Source organism: Cydia splendana, chromosome 9, assembly GCF_910591565.1.
Source record: "Cydia splendana chromosome 9, ilCydSple1.2, whole genome shotgun sequence".
NCBI classification, from domain to species: Eukaryota; Metazoa; Arthropoda; class Insecta; order Lepidoptera; family Tortricidae; genus Cydia; species Cydia splendana.
In genome coordinates, this window is record NC_085968.1 from 10,315,306 (window position 1) to 10,326,969 (window position 11,664).

General features: G+C 40.0%; 1 protein-coding gene across 1 annotated transcript in view; it reads right to left on the reverse strand.

Annotated features, from left to right (window-relative positions):
• The window catches only part of LOC134793521 (pre-rRNA-processing protein TSR1 homolog), a 561,986-nt gene that overhangs the window by 495,051 nt on the left and 55,271 nt on the right, over positions 1 to 11,664 (reverse strand). The window lies entirely within an intron of this gene.

Consider the following 11,664-nt stretch of genomic DNA (forward strand, 5'->3'; position numbering starts at 1 on the left):
AACAGATGGTGTCGACACAAGATGTGTCAACACCGCGTCGTAACGGCGACTGGAAATGGTTGTATGGGAAGCAACATACACGAGATTAATTAATATATTACATCCGATAAATTGACAATGAGTTTATGTATTATAATATTTTAATAATAGATCAATCAAACGTAATCTCGGTCCGATTCTAACAGTTATTACTGGGTACGTGAGTGAAACAATACAGATCGAATGATAACGCTAACCCGCTTCTTAACCGTGTTAAACTTCCTTTGAATGTCCATTACTTTTTCATGTTCTCCGAAATATAATCAAACCAGTAATTAACTAGCAATTTGCTTGAACAAAACTTTTAAAGAAGTTAGAGGGTTTGGTAACTTTTCAGTACTTTGGAGGGCAATTTCTTCCAAAAGGTTGAGTTTGGGCAGCTAAAAAAAATACGTGTATTATTTTAGACTAGGTAATCAGAATTATCAGAAACAATTGGCATTATTATTTTAATATTTATATAATAGGATTTCTAAGTGGTTATGCGGCTTTTATTTAAGATACCTTGTAATTTTTTTTATCATTGAGTATGTTTTTTTTTTTCAAATTATAATCCTCTATATATAGAGGATAGGAAGAATGCAATTATGTTTTTTTTTTTTTTGTAAAATATGAGTTTGGGCCGAAATAACAAAACAGATGTCCATTACTTTTTCATGTTCTCCGAAATATAATCAAACCAGTAATTAACTAGCAATTTGCTTGAACAAAACTTTTAAAGAAGTTAGAGGGTTTGGTAACTTTTCAGTACTTTGGAGGGCAATTTCTTCCAAAAGGTTGAGTTTGGGCAGCTAAAAAAAATACGTGTATTATTTTAGACTAGGTACTCTAACATATATAAAAATAAATCAATTTGGAGCCGGACAGTTGGGTAGGTTTCCTTGTAATGTAAGATTTGTAAGTATATTTAATTACTTATTCTGTATTATAGTAGGGGAAGGTGGAGTAAAGCGAACACCCAAGGTAAAGCGAATTCGGGCTCCCAATCCTAAACTATTCGACTTTGTCGCACCACACGCCTATATGATGTTCAGGATCCTTCGCTCTATGAGCGTCAAGCGTCAGAGGGAGCGGTCGCTGCGAGCGTCGTCGGTGAGGAGTCAAAATGTGTTTTTAGTGCAAAATATTCGATTTTGAAAGGTAAGTACATTGTATGTTATTTTGTCATAGTAAGTATCTCGAATTTTAATTCAAGATGCTTCTATTGCTTATTAAAGTATCTTCCTTTTACAACGCATTTCTTTTAAAACAATCCAACGGTTATTTTTTTAAGTCTTAATTTCTTTAACTGACTGAATGGGCAAAGTGGATCGGGCAAAGCGGATAGCGTGTTCACTTTGAATTTATTAGGTAAATTTTTTTTATGATAATATTTTGTTACAGATGGTATGTATATAAATATCAAAAAAAGATCAATCATTGCTCCTGGCTAACAGATGTCATGGAAATTGCTATCAAAACGTGGATTCGCTGTGTTAAAATGTCTTCAGAAATGCCGTGAAGACTTATGCTTATGAATCTGTGAAAATATGTCAAAAGTTACTTGTGACAGCTTTTTCTAATAAATATTATTGAAATGATCTTATATTGATTAATTTTCACTTAGTTATTAAGTTCACTAAGATTTTATGAGTGATATTTGCTTTGCCCGGAGGCCTGTTTCACTTTGCCCGGCACCCTGGGCAAAGCGAATAAAATATCTTTTTTTACGTTTTGTTTAAAATTGCAGCAATGATTAAACATTGGAGGCTAGTGTTGTTTTAAATTAAAAGTTTATTAAATAAAGACTTATTATTGACAATTTTTTCATTTCTTCCTTGTTAAATTTTCCTGTTATGTCAAGTCAAAGCTTAAGGTGTTCACTATACCCGGACTTCCCCTACATAATGCCGCTAAGGGTCAAAACAGAGAAATGATGATCGCTAAGTATCTTTTTTCATGTCTTCTAGCCATCTAAATGCTTTATAGCACGAAATCTATGAGAGGTTATCTATACTACTACACTAATCAAGTAATCAGCATCTGACCCAATCGTTTCTACGTCAGTAGCCATTTAGCATTAGCGTCATTTAGCGTTATTCCACTCGGCTGGCATTCGCACTCGCGAATCTGCCTGCTCACTGCACTTCCTACGTAGTTAGTTAATCGCGTTACGTGTGTTGCGTTACAACTTATCATTTAAATAGGTTGGGGACATTTTTTAAGAGATACCTAATAACTGACATGCTTTTAGACCGCCTTTTGTCTAGTAATTGTATAGATTTTCCTCCTCCTCCTTTCTAGCGCTTTCGCTTGTGTATCGGAGTTCGCTTTTGGGAAATTAATCCTAACTATCCTAAGACACAAATTGATTGACCTAGTCCCATAGTAAGCTCAATAAGGCTTGTGCTGTGGACATCTAATACTATAGGCGCGATTCGGGAAATGAATTAGAGATTAACTAGATACGAAATAGTAAAGATATTATTATCTTTACTATTTCATATCTAGTGAATCTCTAATTAATTTCCCGAACCGCGGCGCCAGCCGCCATAATACCTTATGGCTTTTGCCGTGGAACGTCACATATCTTTACTATTTAATATCTAGTGAATCTCTAATTCATTTCCCGAATCGAGCCGTATTAGACACCGACATATATTATAGATAGGTTTGAACTCGAAGGGATACGATACGAACTCGATATCTTCAACTTCTTGGGCCTGTAGGTACGTGTACCTAAAGATACACACATACTTAAAGTAATATAAATATACAACAAAAATACAACAAAAATGTCACAGCTTCCGATGTGTGGGAACCAGCGTGGTATTTCACTTCCTTGTTATACAATTATGCGTAATTATATAAATGCTTGTTATTTTGGACTCATTCTCAACACGAGATCAAGATCTTTGTTTTACCTAGTGACAATGAAAAACAAATACTTTAGTAACCACTTACGTTACATTTTATGTCGTGGTAGCTGATAAAAGTTTTTGATGCCTAGTTACCTACATCTATCAAATGTAGACTAACTTATTTTGATTATAATATCTAAAATAATAATAATATAATATTTTTTGTAACAACTTATAACAAGAATTTTGCACAAAAATAAATCACCAATAGGATGTCGTAAAGCTATACGATAGCTGTCGTGAAACGATAGAATGTGTAAAGGAAGAATCAAAATCTTAAGTTTAGAATTAGATGCTAAGCTTTTTAATGATATACTTATAAGGTAAACGAGGAGACGAATCGCATGATGATAAGCAATTACCGTCGCCCATGGATACCCACCGCAACACCAGAAGGGGTAGTAAGTGCATTGCCGGAATTTAAAATGGGAATACGCTCTTTTAAGTATGTTCTTAATATTATAGAATTACCGGTAAATACTTACCACTGGAACAGCTGGTTGCCCTATAATCTAGGACTCCGGAGAGACCTCTCTCACTGGGTATTATAGAGTTCGCAAACACACGCGGCAGCTTACGTTGTTTTACACTCATAATAGTTAGTTATTGCAGTTTCTTCACAGGAAATTCAAAGGCACTAAAAGCTATTATTATTTATTAGTTACTTTATTTTTGTCCAATTTTTATCTGACACCTACTTGACAAGTTCTGTAACGTAGTGATTATATGCTCTTTGAAGTTCTGTCGTAAAGCACGACGTAGCATCTCAATTTCCCACTATGGAGGTCCTACGCAACTACTACCTACTTGTTTATATTTGATAAGGCCCCGTACATGAACTACAGGGGGCAGTATAGGAGCCGTCAGATTTTTGGCGCGAGGCGTAAATGTGTCATTTATGCTTCCGATGTAGCCCACAAGATGGCAGACCCTCCAACGCGGACGGTCCCTATAACAAGTAGGTACCTACGTAGTATTTGTAAATGTGTAAACTTCCATTTCATATCAAATTTCAAAGACGATCATACATATTTTTTATAGCAAGCCTTTTGGACCACATTAACCCCCTGACCGTTTTTCTTCATGTAAGAAAACTAAAGGGGCCCACTGATTAGGTAACAATCCGCCGAACGGTATCGGCCTGTCAGTTGTTCGGAACTGTCAAAATTTTGTTCTAACTGACAGGCCGATACCGTCCGGCGGTCTGTTAATCAGTGGGCCCCTTTAGAAATGCAAGGCAATGCATGATCCGGTTTGCGTGTTGCGTTCGGAAGTTCGGAAGTAATTTCAAGTTTGTTTACGCTACTATACTTACCGTTTTAGGATGTTTGAGGTAAAATACATAAATGTGTGAAAGTTTAAGGGGGCGATATTTTTCAGTAGGTACATACCTAAGTGGGTACTTTGCAAGTTTCCCTATCCGTACCTACCTAAATGTACGACCTCAACGCTTTGCGCAGCCTGCAACTGATGTTGTATCGGTCATTTCGACTTTTGTACGGTCAAGTAGATGATATACATGACCTAGGTATTAATGTAGTATGTATAGGTGCTTGATACATTTTCTCGTTTCGAATTTCAATCGTCCAGCAACAGTTTTCTCATCGCTGAGTGTCTTGACATATCGATGTGAAAGTGGGATCGGATGAACAGTATCGAATATCGAGCTAAGCTATTTTCTTACCTTACAAAAACCACATTGCTACACCGAACCAGTATCTCTGATCTTCGTTTGCTCGCAGTTCTAAAGAATCGAAATGTCAAGATGTACTGGGGAAGGATTTACAGTCGAGATAAAATGCTTATTGAATGTATAGACTGCGATGCTCTGATTGACATAGGAATAGAGCCAAGTTGGCTTTACACGATCGAGTAATATTATAATATTCATAATGTGTTCGGATTTAAACTTTTGATTAGGTTTTTTTATAGAAATGGTATTTTATTATTAACTTTGGTGACTGTTACACCACGTTTCAGTCGAGCCGGCGAGGAATACCCTATGTACGCGTCTAAGACTTAATAAGACCAACAAGGGATGGTCAGCAACGGCATTTTTGCAAGTTTTGCAAGGGCATGGCCTTCACACCAACTAAGCCGATTTAAAGCTATGAGTTCTTTTTACAAGCTTACCTACATTGAAAATGCTAAAGCGTTGACCAACAATGAGATGCCGACTCAAAGAAGAAGTGTCAGGCAAATTTGCAAATGTAAACAGCTAGGAACTCTATTTCTCGAAATGTTGATACAAACTAATTAGGGACGGCAGGTACCTAGATGCAAAGTAGATACAAGCTATATACAATCTTACAAGTTTTGTACCAGATCCTTTACAGTTGCCTGCTGTAATGTTGATTGTTGGCCTGTTATTATTTCACCCACCTTCACCTCAATACTCACGTCTATTTTCTACCTACCTTCTAGTACCTACCACTAGACCGATACTAGAAAATTTACTGGCAGTTGGTAAGGTAAACAAAGTTTTACTGCATCGTGCACGGCGAACTAAGCAGTTTGTGCATACCAAGTTTACAAGGGAAATGCAAGAGTAAATCGACGACAATTGTAACTGATAGCGTTCCGTTCTGTTGAGCTGATGAGAGGCAACTAGGTCTAATGGCAACACATTTCTGGGATTAGCATTGAAGCCGTGGACAGAGAAACGATGTCTTTATCTTGTTCAAAGAGGGCACTAAAAGTTAAATGATTGTTTACACTTGATGAAAGAAACAAGTTACTTTACCTATAGGCTGGATATACAGCAATAGATTGCAGGCTATTTGTTGAATACAATTTTATTAATAACAACCAAAATCAACACAAGAAACTAAACGTTAAAATTAAAACTAAAATAAAACAAAACTTAAACTAAACTTCTAAGTAAAAAAAAAGGCTGGCTATTTGTTATACTTGTTCTTTTAAATATAAGTACGAAGGTCAACGTAATAAAAATACATATTGATATGATTATTACATATTGATACTTATTTGATTTATTTTCATAGGTAAATCCACTCCGACCGAGCAGAGCTCCGTGCCCAGGATACTGTTTCTCATAACTTTTGTACCTATATATGCTGCGTCGTAATAGTCCAAAAGAATTACGACTGAGACCAAAGAAACCTGAATAAACCTTCTCAGTTACTTGTGGGAAAGTGCACATTAAATTCAAAGCGTGAAATTGGAAACAAGTCTAGCACATTCCTGACTTCTATTGTTTAGTGATGTGTTTTGACGTAATTTTACTTATTGTTACGTTTCTTAACAGGTAGCGTTAAGTGGAAATGCTGACGTCTAGCTTTTTTAAAAATAGGTACTTCCCTACCTAAATGTTTATACCTACCTATTAGTACCTATACGTAATACTTAGTAGGTTGGCGGTATGCCACCATCAAGAAAGTGGTTCTATTAGTACAATGCATCCATGACCACATTTCTTTTGTAGCAACTTAATTACTGGTCACGATCTTCGTCGGGGGGAACAGACCAAAAAAAAATATTTGTAATATCTTTATAACCCACTATTCGGGCTTATTCAGTAGATATGTATGGAATATAACTCACCGGACGGCCTCCCACGGGGTGTCGTGTAACCGTAACCTGACCCGCGTATGAATTATAATAACAACAATCAAATACTAGTGCTACCTGTCACAAACACAAACCATACAGTGTTTATTATGTTTACAAGGTACGCAGATACGCAGGGAAGCTTGTGGTGAGCAGCTCACCGTGAGTTGGGAAGTCGTGACCCCACGTACGAGTCCTCTTGGGGAGTTTTGTTAGCCGATAAGGGGTCGTCCAGAAATCATGTGGTCGTTTAGAGGGGGGGTGGGGGTAAGAAAAATATCACTAATGATCACGACTGGGGAGGGAGGGTCAGATAAGATATCACGTGTAATTTTTTTTTTCAAAGCGGGAAAGCCAATATTACTCAAAAATTTAATCAGATCAAATAATCCGGTCTAATTTATCGCACCAACTTTAAAACATTAATAATAAAAGCTCGCATTGGCGCCATGGCCTTGATTGCTTAGCGTCTAAGAGTACCCGCATCATAATTATCGCGTGATCTTGTGGCAGGGGGGGGGAGGGTTGCGTTAAAATCACCAAAAATCAAAAATAGGCCAAATATTATAATCACATGATTTCTGGACGACCCCTAAGTGGATGGGTGGGACAGGGCTCTCTGCCTCTGGCTTGCCTTTGTCGGCCTACCTACCAGGCTACCATGCAGAGTTGACCCGTGATAGCTGCGTTCTCGAGGGTAGATGTGGAAACAAAAGTGGCAAGTTGGCTATATGTTTGAAGTCCAGTGATACCTCTAGGGATTATAGGGTAGAGACCCTCAGCATTTCCACCGGAAATAAAACTGCATACAAATACTCTATCACACTTATTTATGGTAAAATGTTGCCAGTGTTTAAAACCTGATGTAAAATACTTATTTTACAGATTTTGTGGTTTACGTTTCATTATTGACGTCTCGTCCATTATAGGGCTGTTTACCATAAAAAATAACAGTCAAACGTCAACGAAAAAACACGGCTCTAAATTATAAATTTAGTTTTTATTTTAAGAACAGCCGTTTTGCGAATATTTACGTATCAATCGCTCGATTTCTAAATGCTTATAATGAGTAAAGACTAAAAATAGCACGCGAATACTTTGCGGAAGTCCCAACGCGTTCCTTGGGGCCCTACACGGACGTGACAGCCGCCGTCAATCAACGAAATCAAGAAATGTTTTTATTTACGTTTTGAAAATTATGTGATTTTATTTATTCCTGTGCCTTTTTTCCGAGTGATCCAGTGCACCGTTCAATTGTTCTATACCAATATTAACGGTCCAAGCAACAACAGTTTCGCCTCAGTTCTTCTATGCATGACTTCGTGAAAAGTGAAATTTGCAGTGTTTTGATAATATTTTTATACCTATGCATTTTGTTTATATTTGGTCTAAGTATTCTGTTAGGTAAGTTTTTTATGTCGTGTACAGCAAATACTTTAAATGCCGCCCCCACTACCTCACCTGCGGAGCCTTTAACCCAGTGCCCACAATGCCCACAAGGCTGTGTTTTCAAAGGGCAGCGGGGACTCAACATACACATCGGCAAAATCCATAATAACCGGGCAGTCGGGTGCACGCCAACCGACTCTCTCCCAGCACCGAGTACCTCTAGTTCGTCCCACATTAGCAAACCACCCTTTTCCGAAACCCTAGGTAACTTAAAAAACTCTATTCCCATTATAAAACGTATTCCCCGGAGCGCACGTATCACTGTTGCTCAAAAACTCACCGCAGATGTGAAAGCTGCCGTGAGTCAGAACTCTCCAGAATCCTGGGAGCACCTTCTTACTTTCCCATACAGAGTTCTACATGTCAAAGCAGACGCGCAAAAGGGTATTTCACTGACATCGAGGATAAAACAAAATTGTTCTAATCCCCATGACATTACCAACTTAGCCAGACCCGCTTTTAAACAAAGCCTGTCATTTCGCCGTCACGTCGAAACAAAAATTGGAGAAGGCAATATTAAAGGCGCCGCACGCCTCCTATTTTCCAGTGACGCAATAGCCCCTGACACACCTGAAACTTTGGCAGCCCTACTATCCAAGCACCCGAGCCCCGATACCAACGCCATCCTACCCGATCCTCCCGGCCCTTCCGACCCATGCCTCCAGGTAACGCCCGATGAGATTCTCGCCGCGATTTGCTCCTTTCCCAATGGCTCCGCAGGTGGTCTTGACGGTCTGTCGCCCCAACACCTTAAGGACCTACTTGGCCACTGTTGCGGCGAAGCCGGTGAGGCCCTTTTGATAGGTCTGACAACCTTAGTTAATCACATGCTACAGGGCAAAGTTAACCCAGATGTAATTAACATTTTATATGGAGCAAACCTGTGTGCGCTGACCAAGAAGGACGGTGGAATCAGGCCAATTGCGGTAGGTACGACTTACCGCCGCCTGGCGGCCAAAACCTGCTGCAAAGCCGTATCAGACACATTAAGGAATTACTTCCAACCGCTTCAATTAGGTTTCGGCTCTAAAGGTGGGTGTGAAGCAGCGGTACACTCCCTACGTGCTTTTACTACAAGAAAGGAAGGCGAGGTCTTACTAAAGGTAGATGTACGTAATGCATTTAACTCGGTCGACCGTGGCGCCTTGTTGACACAAGTCAAAGAGAAAATCCCTGAACTTTATAATTTTATTTGGCAATGCTACAGCAACCCCTCCAAATTACTTTTCAAAAATAACCTCTTATTCTCTTCCGTCGGATGTCAGCAAGGCGACCCCCTGGGTCCTGCTCTTTTTAGTCTGGCTATCCAACCAATTATTGAGCGCCTAAATTCAAAATTTAATGTTTGGTATCTTGACGATGGTACCCTGGGTGGCAAAGTCGACGAAGTTGTCAAAGACCTAGAAAGTCTCACCACAGAATTCTCAAAAATAGGTTTGACTTTAAATTTTTCCAAATGTGAGCTATATTTTTTAGACAATTTCCAAAAAGACACAGCAATTCCCAAATTCCAAAATTTCGCCCCAGACATCAAAATTTTAGATTCTAGCTCACTTTTTCTATTAGGCTCACCCATCTTAGACGAAGCCTTCCCAGGGTATATCAACGACAAACACCAAAATTTTAGTTTTTTTTCGGATCGCTTACTCCAAATTAACCCCCACATGGCTTACACGATCATTAAATTCTGCTTGTTTGTCCCCAAATTTACGTATGCCCTTCGATGCAGTCACTTTTGGAAATATCCCCAACTTTTGGCCAAACTAGACGAACTTATAAAAAATACCGTTTTTTCAATCATGAACATTCATTTAGACAACCGTCAATGGACCCAAGCCACCTTGCCCATCAGACATGGTGGTATTGGGATCCGTCCAATTTCGAGTATCGCTTTACCTGCCTTCCTTTCTTCGGTTCATAGCATACAAAATTTATTTTTCAAAATTCTAAAAATCAACACAGTTAACAGTTCGGACTTACCTTTTTTGTCAGAAGCCGTGGATAGCTGGAAGGCTGCCTGCCCCAACAAGGACCTGCCCGAGATGCGCCATTCGCAACATCAATGGGACGAGCCGCTCTGCGTGCTGGTACGTGATAATCTATATGAAACGGCGACCAGCCCTGCAGAGCGAGCTCGTCTTCTTGCTGGAACGAAATGGGAATCCGGCGCGTGGCTGCAGGCACTCCCTTCCAGTAACCTCGGCACTCTGCTAACCAGCAGTACTTTTAGACTCGCGGTATCCCTGCGCTTGGGGGCGGCATGCGTGGCCCCACACCGTTGCCACTGCGGCACTGACGTGTCGAAATTTGGAACCCACGGCCTCTCCTGCACCAAGAGCGCCGGCCGCATGGCACGCCACGCCAGTCTTAATGACATACTGCGCCGGGCCCTCGTCACCGCCGGAGCGCCGTCGGTTCTAGAACCGACGGGTCTAGCGCGTGACGATGGGAAGAGGCCAGATGGCATGACACTGGTTCCCTGGAAGCTGGGTCGACCCCTCGTCTGGGACGCCACGTGCGTGGACACGCTCGCGCCGTCCCATCTTCCAGGGACCTCTTCCAGGGCTGGCGCCGCTGCCGATGCGGCCGAGCATCTCAAGCGGCGCAAATATGCAGCCATAGACACCGGCTGCATGTTTGAGCCGTTTGGTGTGGAGACGCTTGGGCCGTGGGGTCAAGGCGCGCACAGCATTTACAAAGAATTAGCCAAGCGCCTTATAGACGCAACGGGTGACCGGAAGGCTGGAGCCTACCTCGCCCAACGCATTGGCGTTGCCGTTCAGCGCGGTAACGCCGCCAGCCTTCTGGGCACCCTACCGGAGGGCACAGACCTGGGGCCAATTTTTTATTTGTAGGTTTTTTATTTTTTAGGTAGTTTTAGTTTAGTATTTTTAGTTATTAGTTTAATTAATTTTTGTTCGTCATTATTATTTAGTTTATATTTATATTTAAGTTTAGTTTTTATTTAGTGTTGTTTGTTTACTTCCTTGTTCGTAATAAATAAATATATATATATATATATATATATATATAATTATATATATATTTTACAGTGGTGTAACTACATAATAGGGTGGCAAAGCGGGCAAAATGCTAATAATTAGTGAAGGAAGTAGTGTCATCCAATGTATGGGACGTGCAAATTTTGGTATCGGATTAATTCACTTGGCACAGATGTAGTATACGTAAATCTAAGCCAATCCAGCCCGGTAGCCATCCGCCACCCCATGGTGGGTAGGCAGGGGGGCATCCAAAGTTACACGCCGCCGCGCTTTAGGTAAAAAATCATATCGGCTTCTATTTACCTACCACCTCGAGTTTGGTATCATTTCCAGATAAATCGGGCATGAGGAATTCATTTTTGAGACATTTAATGTATAGAATAAAATAAAAATATTGACGAACAAATCATAATCGGTTTGCTATTTTTTTATTCAACTATTACTATTATCAGCCGAAACTACAAATGGCTCAATTAGCTTAGCTTTACGTATATTACATCTGTGCTAAGTGAATTCATCCGATACCAACATTTGCACCTTATGACACTACTTCCCGGGCTACTAGCCCTGTCCTGGCCCGAGAGGGGCCCGAAATTGAGCTAAAGGCCGTAAAAGTGTTCAGGCCCTCATTGCCCCCATTTAATAATAGTAATATCACGACACTAGTTATAACTAAATATAGACACATATTATAAATAGGTACG